Genomic DNA, 18,919 nt, shown 5'->3' on the forward strand with positions numbered 1-18,919 from the left:
TCTTAACCACTGGGCTCAGACTCCTTAAAGGAAAAACCATAGCTGTGGACCCACCTAGATTTGTTAGGTAAGCATGGTTGATACACAAGGAACTGCAGCTCAGAGCTTGGTATGAGAGAGGAAGAATCACGTGATTCCATCCCAGGGGATGTGAAGGCACAAGGCCTATGCCTGAGGGAGAGACTGCAGAGGTCAGAAGCACAGCTGGCTGCGTAACCATGACGCTCTTTATGGAAGCGTCTTGTTTATTGTTATTCCCTTGAATCATCTTTAAATCCAGCAAAGATAGATCCTTGACCACATCAGGAAGAATGGGCCCTCAGAACCTTCTGTCCTCTTGACCACTCAGTTGGTCACAGAAAAGTAATTCATTATTGACCTTTGGCGGAAACAGATCCCTTCAGTTCAAAAGGCTTAAGTGTGGCAATGTGAGCTTTTCTGACCAGAGGGGCTGAATGAGAGAATTCCCCCAGCTGCAGGAGATCAAAGGATCTGCACTCATGGGGCAGAAACTAAATTAGCGGCACCTGAAACAGTCCCTGGTACCTGCATGACCCTGGCCATTGGTCTATACCCCACGCACATGCAGAGGCACATGAGCACTCACCCTCTGCTATAAGTGTGATATGCAATGTGCATAGATATTACTAACGATAAACACAACAAGCACAGGGCACACACAGGTATTGTGGCATCAAAAGACACTTCATGGGGCCAGGCACACTACAGTATACAGAAACATGAATAAATAGCCAACTGATTTAAATACAGAGTTGTGCTCACATAACACTACTTTTCCTATATCAAAGACAGGATGCACAGACAAAGTTATACACAAATTATGTCGTCCACACATGCATGATGTTCAGACAGACAAACAATGATGGGCATATAGGTTACACAGAAAGCTCACACATGGCAACATTGACATTCAGCACACATATTCACATGCAGCTGGCTGGAGAGGGGAACACACGCATCACAAAGCATATATATATAGTGACATACATACAACAGAGGGACAGTGATATTCATGCAAACCCCACCATTAGAGCCACATAGGGTACAATAGGCCCAGCATATGAACATGTCTGCCTGACTAGATCCATCCATTTACATATCTATGGTGAACAATCACATGTGGGAAATTCACTGGCACTCACTCAAAACAGACCTGAAAAGCCACAAAGATTTGTCCCCCTTTTACTTACTAGTCAGATGTCCCAAGCAGCGCAGTGTCTAGAGGCCAGAATCAGCACTGGAGCAGCCTCTACTGTTGGGAGCGGTACATTCCAGTGTATTTTTTGTGGCAGTGCCCCAGGCATTAGCCTCCCAGTCCCTGTCTTGCTGCAAAGGTGCATTCAACAAGCCACACATAACCTGCTCTTACCACTATGGGCAAGAGCAGCTAAGGACTGGTGGGAGTTCATCACACCAGTGACTTTCAGCAGCTTCTGAAGACAGAACAAACTTTGAGATTTTTTAAAAATTCACTTACTGATTTGAAGACAAGCCAGCTCCGTCCTTTGTGGCAAGGTGCTGCCCTTCTCTCCCAGCCCTGGGAGCCTGGCTAGTAGCCCTCAGAGCAAAGGTAGACCTTAGGTCAGAGCAACGGAGAAAACTTTCAGATGTAAAGGGTGGAGTTGGTGCCCCCAGCAACAAGGAAATGTTCTGTGTATGGCTCAGAGCTCATCTCTCTCTCTCTCTCTCTCCATGCGACAATGTGCTTATCCCCTGTGTGTTTCCCCCGACTCCCTGAACATCAGGTGTACTTCACAGGAGTTAGTCACAGAAGGCTTTGTGTCTGGGGAATGAAAGGGGAGGAGAGATAAAAGCTCCACCCTCTCCTCCAGTACCTCTGCACCTGGAGCTGCTCCACTTCCCTCCGAAGTCCCTCACTCACCATCACCCTCTAGCTCAGTGATTCTTAACCAGAATACCTCAGCAGCCTGGGCTGCCACATAGTATTAGCACTGTTAGATGTAGCTCAGAGCACAAAGCCCAGCATGCAGCAGCAGCTGCCTTGCCCTGAGCACAGATTGGGGGGGCACATGCCCCCTGGGCCTCCACCAGGGTGCGTGCAGTGGTGGGAGCCCCCCCTTCCCATGCACCTGGACAACCCAACCCACCCCTGGGCCCCACTCACCCCTGCCCCATGCCCTTCCTCACTGCAGGGGCCTTGATCTGCCCCCTCCCCCAACTGACCTGCTGGGTAGGTAGGAGGGCAAGGACAGGGGGGAGGGGGCAGACCAAGGGGGTGGTGCAGTAGGCCTGGATTGCCCTTTACTTCAAAAAGTGATCTTCACCTTTAAAAGGTTGGAGACCACTGTTCTAAATGAATCCCCACTGGCCTGGAACAGATATTCCCTGAACCAAGGTGTCCCTTCCTTCCCTTCCCTTCCCCTTGCCTCTCATGCCCAGTATTTCATAAAGCTTTAAAGGAACAGAGCAACTGGAAATAACAGCCACCCTTTACACTTCTGTAACTACTCTGAGTCCACAGATCTCCAAGCCCTTGACAAGCTGTGACAAACGCTTCAACCCTCCCCTGCCTTTCTGTGATGTGCACAACTGGATTAGCGCCCTGCAGTGATGAGTGCTACAGCATAGGAGACTGAGAGAGACCATGAGTTCTGTTTCTACATAGTGCTTCCCTGACCTATCAATTCCAGTAAGGAGCAGAAAATAAAATAAAATGATGGCTTTCTTTCTGGACGGTCTCAAATTTTGGGGCTGTGTCCTGGTGCCCCAAGAGACTCCCTGAAATGGGATTTTCATCCTGGATATGAACAACTGGGCTTGCAGTGGCACCAGGCAGCAAACAAGATGGGGCCCAGAGCTGGCCAAGGTGAGCCTTGCATCAGCTGCCATGAAACGGACTAGCAGCCATTAGTTTCACAGCTGCTAGTCAGGGGCTTTTATTAGTAGCAACCCAATACTGAGCCTTTGTGTATGGACCACTGAAGGTAAACCCTGGCCCTGACCTGCAGGGACCTGAAAGGATACAGTATAACACAGCCTGGCATCACAGCTACCACCTGACTGGGGAGCTACATCCACACAATTCTGCACTCAGACCAGTTAATCAGCTTGGCCTCTTAGCAGAGCCAACTTGCTTGTCCACAGCACTGCTCTCTGGCAACCACAATAATTGGGGCCAGAAGCGATGTAAACTACTTCAGCTCTGGAGGTCTGTGGATTGTCAAGTGCTGTGCAACAGATTTTGCTCCTTGGAAGTTGGCTGCATTTGAATACAGCAGCCCAGTTGTTTCTTTATTGTCTGGACAGCACTATAGAAGTCAGGCAGCCTGAAAATGTTAGGAACCATCAATTTGTTAATCTCCTATGCCCCAGTCTCAACGGACATATAACCACCAGCAAAAGCAAGATGGTCAAGGTGTAAACTACCCAGAAGGCAGAAATTAGGCAAGAGAGATTTCATGTGGTCATTGTTTTTAAGAAGCTGTTATTTTTTTAGACCACTCTAATAGGCAAATAGCCAGTTTCTACATGCCTGAAGTGCAGGAGAGAGATACCTACCCAGTTGCCAAGGGGGGGGCTAAAATGTCAGAAATGGCTGGTTTTTTAGCAAAATCAATTTGCCAACTCCTGCAATGCTATTGTGAATCTCACAGCACATTGTTTTTCTAGAAGCCCCAACATCTGGATTCATGTAAATAACCTGAAAGCCTCAGCTTTCGTTTAAAACAATAACTTAGCTTCTAGCTCTCAGTTTCAAGGAAAAGCTTGACAATGTGGAAACCTAAAGGCTCAAAAACTAGTGGAGAAAGGAAAAAAAAGTCATTATTAATCTGAAACTTGATGATTGTTGTAGGGGCTGATGCATATTTTAATTTCCAAGGCTGGCAGATAGACAAAGATACCAACCTATCTTGCCCAGGAGCAGATGGAGTGGCACAGGTGGTCTCACAGCCCACCGCTGCACAAGCAGAGATGGGCTGAAAATGGGCCAGGCACCTACCTTCCATCACAGAGCAGGAAACAAGCATGCCATTCAGCAAAAAATTCTAAGGTTTCAGCAATTAAGTTTGTTCCACACTAAAACATTTCTGACCAGCTCAACTAAACTGGGGTCTCTGAGGTTGTTTATGTGGAATTGTGGAAAGAGCTGGAGCAGCTGAGAAGTGCCCTTCGTCTCCCAGTTTTTTCACAACCACAGGAATGCAGTTCTGCAGGGAAACCTACTAGCAGGTGGGTTTCTGCTGGTGCCACCCTTCATTTTCCTAGGCTTGCCCTGCTTCTTAAATCTGTATGGTGGCAGGAAGGCCACTCTGGTGAACACACACACACAGAACAGAAGCCTGGGGGACTTTATCAGATGGATCTGATACACTCCCCCTCTTCAGCCCAGAAAAGGCAGGTTCTGAGTTCACCAGCATGGTGCAGAAGAGAGGAGTGGGAACACACACACACCAGGCACAGAGCTCACAGATGGCTAGAGAATCTCCACGGAAACGTGGCAAGCTTGTTTGTTTCCATACCTTTGATCCAAGACAAGTGATTCCCCAGAGCAATACTTTGTTACATAACATGTTCCAAACACCCAGTACATGCAGCTGCCTCAGCAACTTCCCCTTCCTACCCAGCCTCCCTCAGGAGGGCACAGGCCCACCATGTGACCCACGCATGAGACAAAGCATGCCAAAGGCAAAAAATGTAAAATGGCAAGTAAAAAAAGGCAAAACCTTCTCCAAATGTGCTGACAAATGAGCAGCATCTGTGAACATGCCCCTTGCAAAGGCCAAAGCCAAGGATTCTCTGTGGAAATGATCATTTCAGACAGGGAAACTGAGGCACGGACATTCAGTGATTAGGCAAAGACAACTGTATGAAAGGCCTCTGTAGGAACTGTATCAGCTAATGGCTCCCAGTATCCCCTGGCTTTGTATCTGCTCAGCCTCATTCTCCCTCCTTAGCAGAATGGTGGCAGGGAGAGGAGATTTAAGAAGAAATCTCTCCCCCTCCTCACCACCCAGTTCACTATCTGCACACACACAAACAAGGGAAGATGATGGCTCCATTCCCATCCTAGCCCAGTAAGTGCCCCCTACATACAGACCATAGGGCCACCTCCATACCAACTAATGGGACCTTTCTGAATAGCTGCAACTGATCAAAGCAACCTTCTTCACCCAGCCACGTCTCACTCCCTCCAGCCTAACACACAGAATCACACGGCTCGAAACAAGGATGTTCTGCATGGAACCAGTTGCACAAGCTGGCTGAGAAATATGGCCATTGGGATGATGTTTTATCTATCCATGAACAGAATGGCTGGGGGAATGACAGACTACAGGGAAGAGCTGTAGAGACAGCACTGGCACCTCAGGAAATGTCTACATCATCTTCCCAGCATTCGTATGTAGCATTGCTCTCAAACACAACCTACCCAACCATTCCCACCCGAACCTACCAAACCAAAAAAATGGGAGTGGTTGGCACCTCACCACTCAAGAACCCCAGGATGCTTGAGAAGCAGCAGAGGTATCTCAGTTGTACCGATTTTAAGTCTGCTATTATGAATTAAGCTTGTTATTACACATATATATAGCAAAACAAGTATTCTTTTTTATGATACTGGGATGTGTGGGTAAATGAGTGTAGAGTGATTAGTAGAAGCAGGATAAGCTATGTGTTAACAAACAAGTTAACAAATTGTGAACTATGCTAAGAAAAGGCTGAAGGGGCAATTCTAAATCCAATCTGTACCAGGCAAGGAATGAAATAAGCAGAAGAAACAAGATTAAAGACACTGGCTTGTAACCCTTCAAGGCTAAAGACCCCATCTGCACCAGACAGCCTACATCAGTGATAATGGAAAATGTGGTAAACAGAGTGCTTGAAGAGCAACAACTAGGACAGTGATGGATGAGCCTGACCACTTGTCAGGATAGAAAAGTACTGAGATTCACGCAAAGGAGGCACAGAGTCAGGAAAAGTGGAATCGGTCACCCAACACCAACTTGATGCCCCCTATAAAGCGGGGAGGCTTAGCAGCAAGAGTTGGGTAACACTCTGCATATTTTACTGGAGCACAGACATGTGTCTGTATGAGGCTCCACCCCTCATCTCGTACTCCTAGGCTGCCCACCTAGCAACAGACTTTGGTAACTATAACATCTGCAGAGTAATTGGGAGTGTGTGTGTGTGTGTGTGTGTGCGCGCACGCATTCTTTTAAATATTCTAATCAATAAACGTAGCATCTTGCCTCATCCCTCTTTTAAAGTCTCATTTTTCATTTGAGCAATTAATAATTTGTGCAACACAGTGTCATTTTACCACCTCATTTCTGGGTTTGGAGCATGCAGCCAGGCAAGGGAAGGCAGGGTGCTTTTTGAGAAACACTGGATACATGGTAGACACAGCTCAGAATGCATTACTGGAGGGTCCCTTGCCCCATGCAACCCATTCTGAGAAGGCTAAGGTCTGGCACTGCAGTAGAAGGGGATTACGGCGAGAGATGTTTCCATCACGTATAACAGCCTTTTCTCGCTTCCTCGGTGCCTTCTGCTTTCCCATCTCCCATGGTCTTTGTAAAGGCCACAGAGCACCCATGGCTGAAGAAACACTGACTTCCTTCTCCATGGCTCCATTCCCACACTCATCTTTGTCTAGTAGTAGCCCATCTCCTTTGGCTTCTCCAAATACCTCCCTGCGTGCCAAGTGAGATTTGGGGATGGGTTAATTGGACCTTTAAATCTGAACTGGATTCTCCAGGAGCTACAAAATCTAAAGTCATCACTGTGCTCATGCATCCTACAACCCTTGTTTTACCTGTCCTTGTACTTTCATTGGCTCATTAGTCCTCACTCCACTCATCTTGAGGCTGTGATCAAGCACCACTTTCAGTGTAGCCTGGCAATTCATGCAGGGGCTAAGAGTCAGGACTCCTAGGATCCATTTCATCCTGTCACTAATCAGCTGTTAAGGTACTTCACTTTCCAGTGCTTCTGGAATGCAAAAAGTAGTGCCCATCTCAAATGGGCATTAGCTGGATCATGCAGTGGAAGGTGGTATAAAACTACCAGGGAATATTTTAAAGGAATGTTCAACATCCTCATTAATATTTTGGATGATGGTTTCAAGGGCAGGCTTAGCAAATTTGTGAGTGACACCAAGCTGGTGGAGCTGCAGACACTCTGGAGAGCAGGCCTAGGGATCCAGAAGGATCAGAGTAGACTGGAAAAAGTGGTCCATGATCAATCAGATGAGATTCAACTGGACCAAGTACAAAGTCCTACATTTGGGACAAAATAATTGAATGCACAAAAACAGACTGGGGAATGAGTGGCTAGGCAGCAATACTTCAGAGAAGGACCTGGAAGTTATAGTAGCCCATAAGCTGAATAGGATCCAACAGTGTGTTCTTGTTGCAAAAAAAGCCAATGCCATACTGTGTTCTATGAACAGGAGTGTCACTTGCAAATCAAGGGAAATGATTCTGCTCTCTGTAGCACTGGTGAGGCCTCACCTGGCCACACTTCAAAAAGGATATGCACAGTCTGGTAAGAGTCCAGCAGAGTCCAGCCTGGAAAGCAAGGCTTATGAGGAAAGGCTGAAATAATCAGGGTTATTTAGTCTGGAGAAGAAAAGACTGAGAGGGGATTTGATAGCAGTTCTCAAATACCTGAAGGATGGTTACCAAGAAAAGGATGGAGAGGGGGCCTTTTCTCCATGACCATAGGAGACAAAACTAGGAGCAATAGCCTCAAGCTGCAGCAGACAAAATTTACATTAGAGATTAGAAGGAACTTTCTGACTACGAAGGTGCTCAAACAATAAAACAGGCTACCTACAGAAGTTATGGAATCTTTATCCTTAGAAATTTTCAAGAGTGGGTTGAACAGACGCTTGACTAGGATGACTTAGCTACAGACAATCCCACCTTAAGCAGGTGAGTGGAATCACAAAAAATTGTCCAGGACTCTTGGGCTGCTGTAATTTGCGGGTATTTTTACACTGGCTGGCCAATTCAGTCAACATGATCTTACAAGATGAGGATGTTGAAGCCATAGTAAGTATACACATGGCTTAGACACCGAGCAGAAGGCCACAGAGTTGCAGTCCAGAGGACAAAACCTTACTCAAAATTAGCTGTGTTGATACAGTAAGCAGGTCTAGAGGCCATTGGCATATTCTGCCATGTGTGTTTAAACAGGCTCTTTATTGATTGTTATTTCCAGATTTTCACAAACCTACTAGGACACAGGCCTCCTACAAAAAAATTACACTGCACCACTAGCAATCAGTCAGCAACTACCCTCCAACTAGCCAGCACAGGCCTGATCTTGGAACCACCCTCTTCTCCACATGCCTGACAGGAGCTAGGGGGCCTTGGCCACCACACTGGATCAGGCCTCTTCGGTCCACGCTGTGGACTGAAAAAGAAAATAACATCTCCTACAGTCAGTGGCTCCAGTTACAGGGAAGTGGGAACCACTGCAATGCCACATAACATTGCTAGCAAAATTCAAGCATGGATTGTAGCAGATTCTATCTTGAACTACAGATGACTGAAGTGATAGATCCCACTGGATCCATGGGTCTGTTCACTAGAAGTGAGAGGAGCTGGAGTGCAAGTTCTGCAGACCAAGAGAAAGCCCAACCACTCCAGAGCAACAAAGTAGGTAGTAGCAAAACAAATCAGCTCATCCCATTCCTTAACCTCAGGTAGGAACCACCTGAGCTGACAGTCATCCACACACACACCCACATACCCTCCCTGACTGCAGTAGGAGTTGCCCGAACAGTCAGCAGATCCTAGCTTCTGTTGCAGTAAATCTCCATATTTTCTTTAGCTTAGACATTGGCCTCGGGGCAGAGTTTTGCACCTATGATTATTTATAGAACTGTTATTTTTTATTTAGAAATCCAAGTACTACCAGATTTATAGGCATAGACAGGGGTGCAACTTGCATCATTTGAACATCTAAGTATCTGTGCCAATAAATCAGTTACTTGGACATTTAAATGACCAAACTTGCACCTACAGTTATTTATACATGGAACAAGAGAAACCAAGTTAAACCTGGGTTAACCATCTGGCCCAGATTTTGTGGCCATGCATTGGTACTGGTATTCCAAATAGGCTGACCAGTGTATCTAGAAGTTGTCCAATTATAGCCATGAATTTTGAGTGTGTTATTATACACCCCACCCACACACACAGTCAGTGACCACTTAGTCAGATCCTTTTCAGTTATATACATCTCAATTCCTGCATTTCTATGCAGTCAACTTAGATTTTAAGCTATCTAGGGCAGGGACCCTGTCTTCATACAAGTCTGTAAAGTGCTTCTGTTAGTGTTGTAGAAATAGCATTAACCACACATATGCACGCGCACACACCCGTTCTGAGTGGGGGTGACATTAGATATCTGTGGAAACAAAGAGTTCCCTGCTGAGCCAATCAAGGGATCTGAGAGTTAACACTGATCCTGATTAGAGTACTGATAATTTCCAAGACTGAATGAGGCAAAGGATTCCAGCTTCATCACATGACAGTTTTTAGCCAATACTATGCCAAGAATTTCCTTTGTCATAAGAGACACCATATACCCCAGAGCAGAACCTTGTCAGTTCCTCTGTAACCCAGCCCAAACCTGCAAAACTGATAAAATACATGGGGCCAAGTCTCATTACTCAGGCTATATATTCCATCTGTGAGATTTCCACTCTTTTGGCTTTGATATCCAGGCACTCAAGTCATCATCCAGGCTGCTGGCCAACACCTGAACATTAGAAATAATCATACACACCACAATCCATCTTCATGGTTACCAACATTCCTTACAAATTGGCTTTGCCCCCTGTTGCAGTGCAGCTTTCTCCCACATAAAAACTGTTACTTCAAACCGTGCAACCAGGCAGCACAAAAACTTTATGCAGGACATGAAGAGGTGTCTCAGTGAAACTACAGGAAAATTTCTAGGTGTCAGAACTTAGCTACCCAAGTTGGAATTTGCCTAGAGACCAGGATTGCCCATATCCACCATGCAATGGCGATTTTGATGGCCACAAGCCCTTAGAACCCCAGCTTTGTGCATCTGTTCTGAAGGATGGCACCAACAGCAACATAGCATCCCTTAACACTATGCTGAGGATTGGTTCAGTGCAAACCCCCAGCACTACCTACTGACCCAATAAAACTGCTTCTTGCAGCCCCTGGGTCACCCTTGGTGACTTTACATCCATGTTCCAGCCCAGTCCCACCTACAACACTACTTACTAAAGTAGCGCAAGGCAGAACAGCTGCAAGACAAAAAGTTCATCATTTGAAAGGGGTTGGACAGCTCTTGATTACAAACATCTCTTTGTTGTCAGCTGATCCAGCAAGTAAGCCCCTTCCATTTCTAATCTTCCAACTTTCTCCAGCAAAAAAGGAACATCCCAATCCATTCATCTGCATTGCAAACAGAGCCCAAAGGTCACAGATCCTCAGGGAATCTACAGTTCAAGAAGCAGGTCAACCAAGGGGAAGAAACACAGAGTTTATGGTCTGAGAGTGTTCTAGCCAGGACTCCCCCATGCACACAGGCTGTTCTGTGATGGGGAGGGTTCTTCATCTCCTTAGCCAAAGCCAGGTATTGAGGAGACACGCAGAGACCAGCACAGAGTAGACCAGAAGCTCCTTCTGACGCCAGCCTGTGCACTGCTCCTCCAGATTGCGCAGCCTCCCTGAGATCTTATTCAACTGCAGGAAAAAAAACCCAAAAAAACAGCTAAGTCAGTTACAAACTATAGGGCAAATGAGGGATCCCAGGGCAAGGCAAGGGATGCTGCCCCAGGATGCGTCACTGTAAGGCAGGCGACCCAGCACAGGCCAGCAAGATGGGAGCTCATGGCTACTCCAGTTCTGCTTCTCCCAGCAGCAGCTGTTTTAGGGTAAGAAAGGTCATCATCTCTCTCACAAACACAGCAGGCAATTGCCATAAGCAGCACTAGAAAATATTATTGGGGCAGGGAGAGGGCTGGGCAGTGCAGAGCATGCCTGCCTGACCCTGACCCACCCTCTTGCAGGGCTGTTCCAGGGCCAGTGCATGCTGGCTATGCTAGATCCACTGTTGCCAGCCCAGTTTGTAGGGGCTAAGCCTTCCGCCACCTATGGCAATTGCTGAGAAAAGCTAAACATTAGGACCAGCAGTGTACTGGGACCATTAGGCACAAGTGACTGGAATTTACAAGGGACAAGCTTTTCCCAGTTTTAAAGCCAGCAAAAGCCCTACAGCTGGTTCCAGGTATGAAAGCAGTGTTTATGAGAGGACACACACAAACCCAGTCTCCCCTTTCATCAGAGGGGCCTGGAGAGGCCATCACATGAATATGAGCTGTAGAGAAGTCCAGCTATTGGTACTTTACCACTCAGGCAGTATCCACAGCCTCCAACTGCAATACTTTGCTTCTCTCACTCACCTGTTGTCTCATTGCTATGATCTCAGACATGCCTATCTCCTCCAGGGAACTTTCTGAAGTTGGCCCAGCCTCTTGGGAGCTAGGCAAAAGGAAAACAAAAAGATTCAAATGTGCAAACAGTGCTAAAGAGATGCAATCACATCTTTACCTGTGCAAGAGGGGAGGAAGCCAGTTACACATGCACAAACCATACCTGCCCGATACAGAATCAAAGGACTGAGTATAAACAGCATCTACACAATATCATCTAGCATAGTTCTTTTTAACTAGCACCATGCATATTAAGCCCTTTCAGCATGCAGCTCATCATAACCATCATGGAAAACTATGCTGTGCAGGCTGCTACAGAGAGCAGTACAAATACATGCTTTTATTTTTAGAATCCTGGCATATGGCACATAGATAATGTGATATTTGCCGAGTGTTATTTTTCTATATACACAGTCTGGTGATTGAATAAATTGTATTAGAATAATTCATGCAAATACAAAATATAAGGCTGGAGTCTTAGGTGGAATAAATTAGCACAGCTCAAATAAAGTCAAAGGATCAAGGCTGATTTACTCCAGCATAAGGATGCCATTTAAAAAAAAAATCAGATGAAGACTGTGGCCCAGAGCATCAGCAGTCAGGAAAGGATCTCAGCATAAAGGAGGCTTCTCTGTTCTTGCTCTGTAACCTCCAGATCCAGCAGGCTTCCTCTACTAGACATAAACACTTATTTCCAACATGGGAAAGTCTATTTGTGACTTAATAATGCAGCTGGATTTGGCCTGCTTCTTACATGGCCAAAAATTAAGATTCCCCAACTGGAATTACAGGGCCAGTTCATTCTCTTGTATCTGCACTGACTTCACAGGCCCTGTGGACTCTCTCTCCCCAGAATTTTGTCTCAGGAAAGGCAGCAATTACCCTTGAAAAAAGTCTGAAGGGGAAAGCAGAGGTGTCATTTTCAGAGTCAGCTTTTCCAACTCAATCTCCTCAAGAGATTCCATTCTGTTCATACACCCAGATTCTCAGCTGACGTAAACGGATGTCACTTCAGATTTCCACTCTCCTCTGTACACTGGCTGAGGATCTGGCACCAAATGCACTATATGTTATCAAATAGATAAATACCAGTGGGTAATCTTTGTGGATCTGCATTAGTTCCCCCTTCCCAACACTTTCTTTGGGAGGTAATCAGAGACATTCAGGATGCAGGCAGAGGTTTGAAAAAAGGGAATCTGAAAATATTTGCAAGACATAACCCTGTCTAAAAAAGCAGAAAACTAAAAATGTGTGATGCAATCATGGCTGATGTCACTTGGCAATAAAACACTAACAACAATGAAAGGGAACAAATTTTAACTGAAAAAAGTTAAAGCAGGCAAAGCTAGTGCTCATTAAAGTAGCGACTGAAAATTATCTTTCACCCCAATTCCTTTTTGCCCATGACTCATAACTTTCAAGAACGTCATTGTAGTGAAAATTTTCCAAGCTGCATCAGACCAGTGTTTTAAGTATTATAAACGTTTGAGCAAAATCAGTTCAGCAATTTTTGCTCTTTTTTTTTGTGAAAATAAACAAACTTTTTGCATATAAAAAGTTGTATATTTGGATAAGCAAAAAATAATTGAAATGCATTGTTAGAAACCTGGCTAATTTTAAGAATTGTAGGGCATCTTCAGACCAAAAATAGGAAGCCAGGTTTGAAAAGAATTAGTCCAGGAGTTTTAAATCTGTGAATGTCATTTTGTATAACATAACTTCTGCTTCCCTCCTACTACCTCAAACTTATTTAGTTAGGGAGAAAAAAGGCTCTAGTCTGCTGATCACACATACTTATCTATGCCATGGGTGGAATAGTTCAGTATAAAAGAATCTGAAAGAGATGACTGAGCTACAGCAACTGATGTCGGGAGTCTGCTGTTCTTCTAAACTCTGCCTTGAAGAGAGCTGCTGGACCAGAAGCCTGTTTAATAGATTTGGGATCACAGAGCTTTCAGTCAAATAACTCTAGATGCCGATTCCCTTTCCCACCTCTAAACCCACTTCATAAAACCAGTGAGGCAGTGTAAGTACAGAAAACCAGCCCTTGTGTAACATTCAAGTATAGCTTCATTTGCAGAGATGCCAGGGAAATTATTTGAAAACTAGGGGTAATCAAGGGAGCTGTTGGTGTTAAAAGCAGCAGGAGGTCACGAGCTTGGCACAGATTCCAGAGTGACTGTACATTGCATGTCCCCTCACCCCATCACTGAAAGCTGGCAGCCCTGATAGCAAGATAGTGAAAAGCACAATATCCTCTAACTGGCCTTCTGAAGGGCTCCTCTCCTGCTGTGCTGATCCCTGCCGTTAAGAAGCACGTGCCTTTTTCATGCCACATGGTGCTGAGCAGTGAGAAGCAGCAGCAGCCCCTGTGCAGGCCTTAAACAAGCCACACAGTCACCTGGGCTGGGCTTGGGGTTGGATAGACTTCTGAACCTGGTGGAAGAGCAGGCGACTCAGGAAGCACATTATCTGGAAGATGTTCTGCAAGGAGTAGATCCTGCCACCGTGCACGAACAGAGGGAACTGCGGGGTGGGGCTGGGCAGTAGGCCTGTGTCTGGCCTGCAAGGTATAATCAGAATCACTCATTATTTCCTTCTCCCTTTGGCTACTTTTTCCCTCCCAGTCCCTAGGAAACAACACAGGGCAGCCCAGGATTTGGTTGCTCTCTGCATCCTCACAATGGCTCACTGTTGATTTTAGCTAGTAAGAGTCTCTTCATGTATGGTGAGGCTCCACCCAACGATATTAGAGCAAATCAAGTGCGGTACTAATTCAGTGTCAGTACCTTGGCAGCCCAACTTCGGTACTCTAACTTCACTGCCATAGTATCAAACTATAGCTCCTCTAAACGACACCATCAAGACAGGCCAGGACAACCCTTAATGGAGTAAGTCCTAAGCAAAGAGGAAAGTAGAATCTCACTTTCAGGGGGTCAGCAGGCCTGAGTTCTATCCTTGGTTCTACCACTCGTGTGCTTGTACAACGTGCATCTGTGCCTCAGCTTCCCCACTATAAACCAGAGACCATACCTCATTCAAGACAGCGTTCAGAATCTTAACATACTCCAAATGAATTGCTGGGATGACCTCAGATGGACAGTACTAGGGAAGGTAAATACAGTACTGAAGATCAGTAAGTGAGATCAACTTTACTATGAAAGGCACAGGATGGCCAGCCTGAAATGAACAAGGCAACCAGACTTCAGCCCAGTCTTTCAGTCCAAAAGCAGATAAGCCTCAGTAACCTGAGAATGCCTCATATGGAGAACCATGCAGGAGAGGGAAAACCACAGTAACTATCAAGGACTTAGATAGCGGCACAGCCCATGTTGATTGCAAAGCGTTCACAAATACTTGCAACTTTCCTCCATGCTACTGCCTGTCATTACCCTTAGACTGACCAGAACCATGCTCCAATATGGCAAGACTGAGAGGCACTATGAGAAATCCCAGCACGGTACAAAAGACATCTTTAATGTGCCATGTCTCTCTTGCTCCCCCATGCCAGGTCTTACCAATCATGTCTCTCACTTCCACTATGCCAGGGCAGCTGGGCATTTTCACTGTGTGGCCTCTCTCTCCGTGATCTCACATGCTGGGTCTGTGGGAACAAGTACACAAGCAGCAGTGTCAATAAGGAAGCTCCATGAGTCACTTCCTTCACCAATCCCAGGCCTTGGTTCCCTGCACTCTGCCACTGTCACCCAGGTGCAATAGCCAGTAGAGGGTACCCACCCCTGGCATCATGATACCACAACTGTGGTTCTACTGTGGCACCACCATAGCTGCTGTGAAACTCTAGAGCTGAGTGGATTTTATTACAATAGACTAATTTGCCTTCACGACAATGCAAACCAGATTCTGCATTTCTCTTTACTCCAGGAAACCACACAACAGTATTAACAGTTTTGACTGAGGGCCGCAGGCACCAATATCAATTCATCCACAGCTTGGGGGTGAGAATGATAACCTATATATGCAAACCCATCAGGCCTAGCCCCATGGTAACCTTCATCCAATGACTTCTACAATGCAAAATAGAATAGACTATGTTGTAATTATGAAAGCATTTGGTCCATAAAAGGAACATGACATATTGTATTTAGATCCATTAACACCCTATGCCAGAACATATCCCCACACAAACTTAAACTGAGATCAGTTGTGCTCAGTGAGAATATATAATAAGGACAGTGTCTACATAAGAGAATCCCATGTGGATGAAAGCCCTTATTAAAGCTGAAAGAATTGTTCAGCCCTTCATCTGAGGTTTGTTTATTCTCTTGGCTTGGATGACAAAAGTAGACTGGCCCTTTTGTAAATGGTTGGCTTGATCACTGACTAATCTTATGCCATTGCACGTGAAGGCAGCTTAAAATATTCTCTTCCCATGAAGGACAAAGGGAGCTTTGTTATTCAATGGGAGCAGGAAAAGGCCCAGAGATTCAGCCTTTCCTGAAAGGATCTTCATTATCAGCAGGTCTTATGGAACAAACTGGATTTGAGGCCCATGTGACTGTTTCACACACAATCAGCTGTTCCTAAAGGAATCCTTTCACTATCATAATGGACCTACGTGACACTGGATGCCTTTTGTCACAATCATGAAAGCATTTTCCCGGGTTTCGGTTCACAGGGAGTTCAGAACATTTGCCAACATAAGCCAGGAAAAGTTAGATGTGATGCTATCGCTAAATGGCTAAACTCTAAGGAAAAACTAATGAAGCTTTACCTAAGATCCCTGTTAAATTTCAGTGGGACAAAAGAAAGTTAAAGAAGACCTGGTTTGAAGGCCCAGGTGACCAAAACCAAAGCATCTTCCTACAAACACTAGAATCCACTACATTAGTGTTGCATTAAAATTAAGTTTGCCTATTGATTAACTAGTACTGGATTTTTGAATACTGTTTTCATCACAAGTACTGGCAGAGCCAACTCCTTTTTAAGTGCAATACCCTCACTGATAAACTTACAGCACTCAAAAAAGAAAAGAGGCAGTAGAGTGGCCCCTGGGGCAGGCATTCTGCCCCCAAGAGACAGCGAAAGTGGGTATTAGCAACGGGTTAAAATGAAATCAAAGGAATACCTCCAGAAACCTCTTGCTATGAACAATGTTGACAGACAGAGGGCATGGGTCACCCTTCCAAGCTGCTCTGCAGAGGCTGGAGCTCTCCTTTAACATGCTGTCTGCCATTTCTTCTAAGCCAGGACTACACCCTAACTGCAAGACATTAGAGGACTGGTACAATAGGACCCAGCAGGAAAAAGCCTGGGATGCATCATCATCCCATAAATTTTCTCCTAGAGACTGCACTACTGTAGGTGGTCATGTCTGCTCTAAATACAATACCGGTCTTTTGCGTTTCTGGGCAGCTGATCTGGTGGTGATGTTCAGAAATGGGAGCTCCCTCAGTGGTGAAGGCTGGGTAGAGGAATTCAGGGGCTCATGCAAAACAGAGGAGTTTTCCCCATCATGTGGGACCAGCAATGGCCTTGGACCAGCATCTATTATCTCTATGGAGAGGAAAGAGAAAAAAATTAAATGTATTTCTCTATGTTCCAAAAGGTAACAGCATCATAGTCAGAGCTGGATGGAGATGATTTCAAAACCTATGGGAGAAGCAACATCACAACCATGTAAACAGGACCTCATCGTACAACATATCTCTGAAGCCCCTGGTGGAAGAGCCTCCAGATAAAGGTCCTGCAAAGTTTTCCCACAGAAGTCCATTTTGGGATTTTCTCTCTCCTTCTTACAATAGTGGCATATGCCCTTCACCAGAGAGTGTGGCTGACTTTGTTAACACACATTTCCCTCCAACCCAAAGAACCAGAGAAATCCCATGCTGGATACTTTGCACTTACATGAAACGGAATCTGCTAAAAGAACTCCTCCATCTCAAACAAGCTCTACCTCAGGCTGAGTTTAACTGTGCCCTTATCAACTGTTCCCTTCTGTGGGCCTTACACAACAGCTGGCAGGCACTCACAGCAGCAGTTTGAACATGCTGACCAGCTGCCATTCTCCCACAATCCATTACCTGAAAGAAGTATTCAGATTTCCAGCTTCAAGTCTCCAAAAGCTGCATTACCTGGGGGACACACCAGCTGTACAGAGAACGAGCCAGTCAGCCCCTCAAAGCACAGAGAAGGGAAACTAAATGATACGTGATTCCAGCAGCATGAGCATACTTTGAGTTAGGGGCTGTTTTTCAAGGTGCAAATGACATGGGTTTTTGCTTACCCAGTACCCTGGAGCTGAAGAAGGGAAGTCAGTGCTAAACACAGGTCAGAGCTCCTACCTGCCTGAGTGGAATTGAGGTGACTTTAGACATTGCCTTCACTATGGTGGGCACATGCATTGTCATGAGCCTTGACTAGGAAACACCTCACCAGGCATACTTTGCTGAAAGCCAAGTGCTCAGGAAAATTTTTTACTCCAAAACACTTTTGCCCCACTTCTTCATCTGCAAACCTGCCTGCCATCAGCCCAAGAGGATCTGTCCAAACTATCCCTCCCCATGTCTCTCTGCTGAAACCCATATTCATCACTCCATTTCTTTTTGGTTCACTTACCTTCCCTTTAGCTGCTTAGAATGCAGAAAGTGGTAGCTAAGGTACTCAGCTGCCTCAGGAAACCATGCTGTTCGCATCCTCCCCCACTGCTGCTGGCTTCCCAGTTATCTCCGGTATTCTAAAATGGTGTGTGTGGAGTTCCAAGACGGAGTCACACGACCCTGGCCAAACCCACACACCTCATGGCCTCCAGCTTGTGCCTATGCTTTCCCGAGTGCAGAGGGGTGCACAAAAGAGGTAAAAGGACATTCTCTCTTCCCTTTTCTCTCTGCAGCTCACGCCATCTTTCTTGAACACTGGTAAACTTTGCTTTGGTGTAAACTGAACACCACCTATCACTTGTTACCTCCCTCCCATTGTCTTACCATTACACCTCACTATGCCGAAGACAAGAGTTCAACATCTTTGTACCTTAACTGCTCCACCTTCTGTGGTTTCACCCTCCAATCACAAGCTGCTGATTACATCACCTGCCAGTGACAGCCTATCAGGGATGTGCATCTGAAAGGATGGGGGAACATCCTCAGCTGTTCTCTCCTGATCCAACAGGCCAGACTCCTCTGCCACCTTCAGTCTGTTGGGCACCTGCATGCTTTGATTGATGGCTTCTGTGAAGCCCAAGTCACATTGGATTCGGTTCAGGTCCAGGCTCCAAAATGGCCACATCGTCACTTCCTTCCTAGGTCACTTCATCCACCTTGATGCCACACAGAGAAAGAGAGTGATGGTAGGGTTACCATATGTCCGGGATTTGGCTTTGCTTCTGCTTTCCTGGCACTTCCTGGCTTGCCCCAGCAAGGAGCTACTTGGGACGTGTGTGTGTGTGTGTCCATCCGTCCACCCATCCATTCCTGCCAGCACTGGGGCTGCAGCAGG

At 45.9% G+C, this 18,919-nt stretch overlaps 1 protein-coding gene across 16 annotated transcripts in view; it reads right to left on the reverse strand.

Annotated features, from left to right (window-relative positions):
- CNGA2 (cyclic nucleotide gated channel subunit alpha 2) overlaps positions 1-18,919 on the reverse strand; it is a 77,061-nt gene that overhangs the window by 21,380 nt on the left and 36,762 nt on the right. For 6 of the 16 annotated variants that reach the window (XM_059732696.1, XM_059732695.1, XM_059732690.1 and 3 more), the window contains 5 exons: positions 16,818-18,740; positions 14,983-15,068; positions 13,866-14,027; positions 11,435-11,513; positions 1,499-10,715 (listed from right to left, as the gene is read on the reverse strand). The gene's annotated coding sequence lies outside the window, so the exon portion shown is untranslated. Of the gene's footprint in view, positions 1-1,498; positions 10,716-11,434; positions 11,514-12,346; positions 13,660-13,865; positions 14,028-14,982; positions 15,069-16,817; positions 18,741-18,919 lie in introns of those variants that run through there. The other 10 variants (XM_059732703.1, XM_059732701.1, XM_019487960.2 and 7 more) reach the window with 10 other exon arrangements.

This window comes from Alligator mississippiensis, chromosome 8, assembly GCF_030867095.1.
Source record: "Alligator mississippiensis isolate rAllMis1 chromosome 8, rAllMis1, whole genome shotgun sequence".
NCBI lineage: Eukaryota > Metazoa > Chordata > Crocodylia > Alligatoridae > Alligator > Alligator mississippiensis.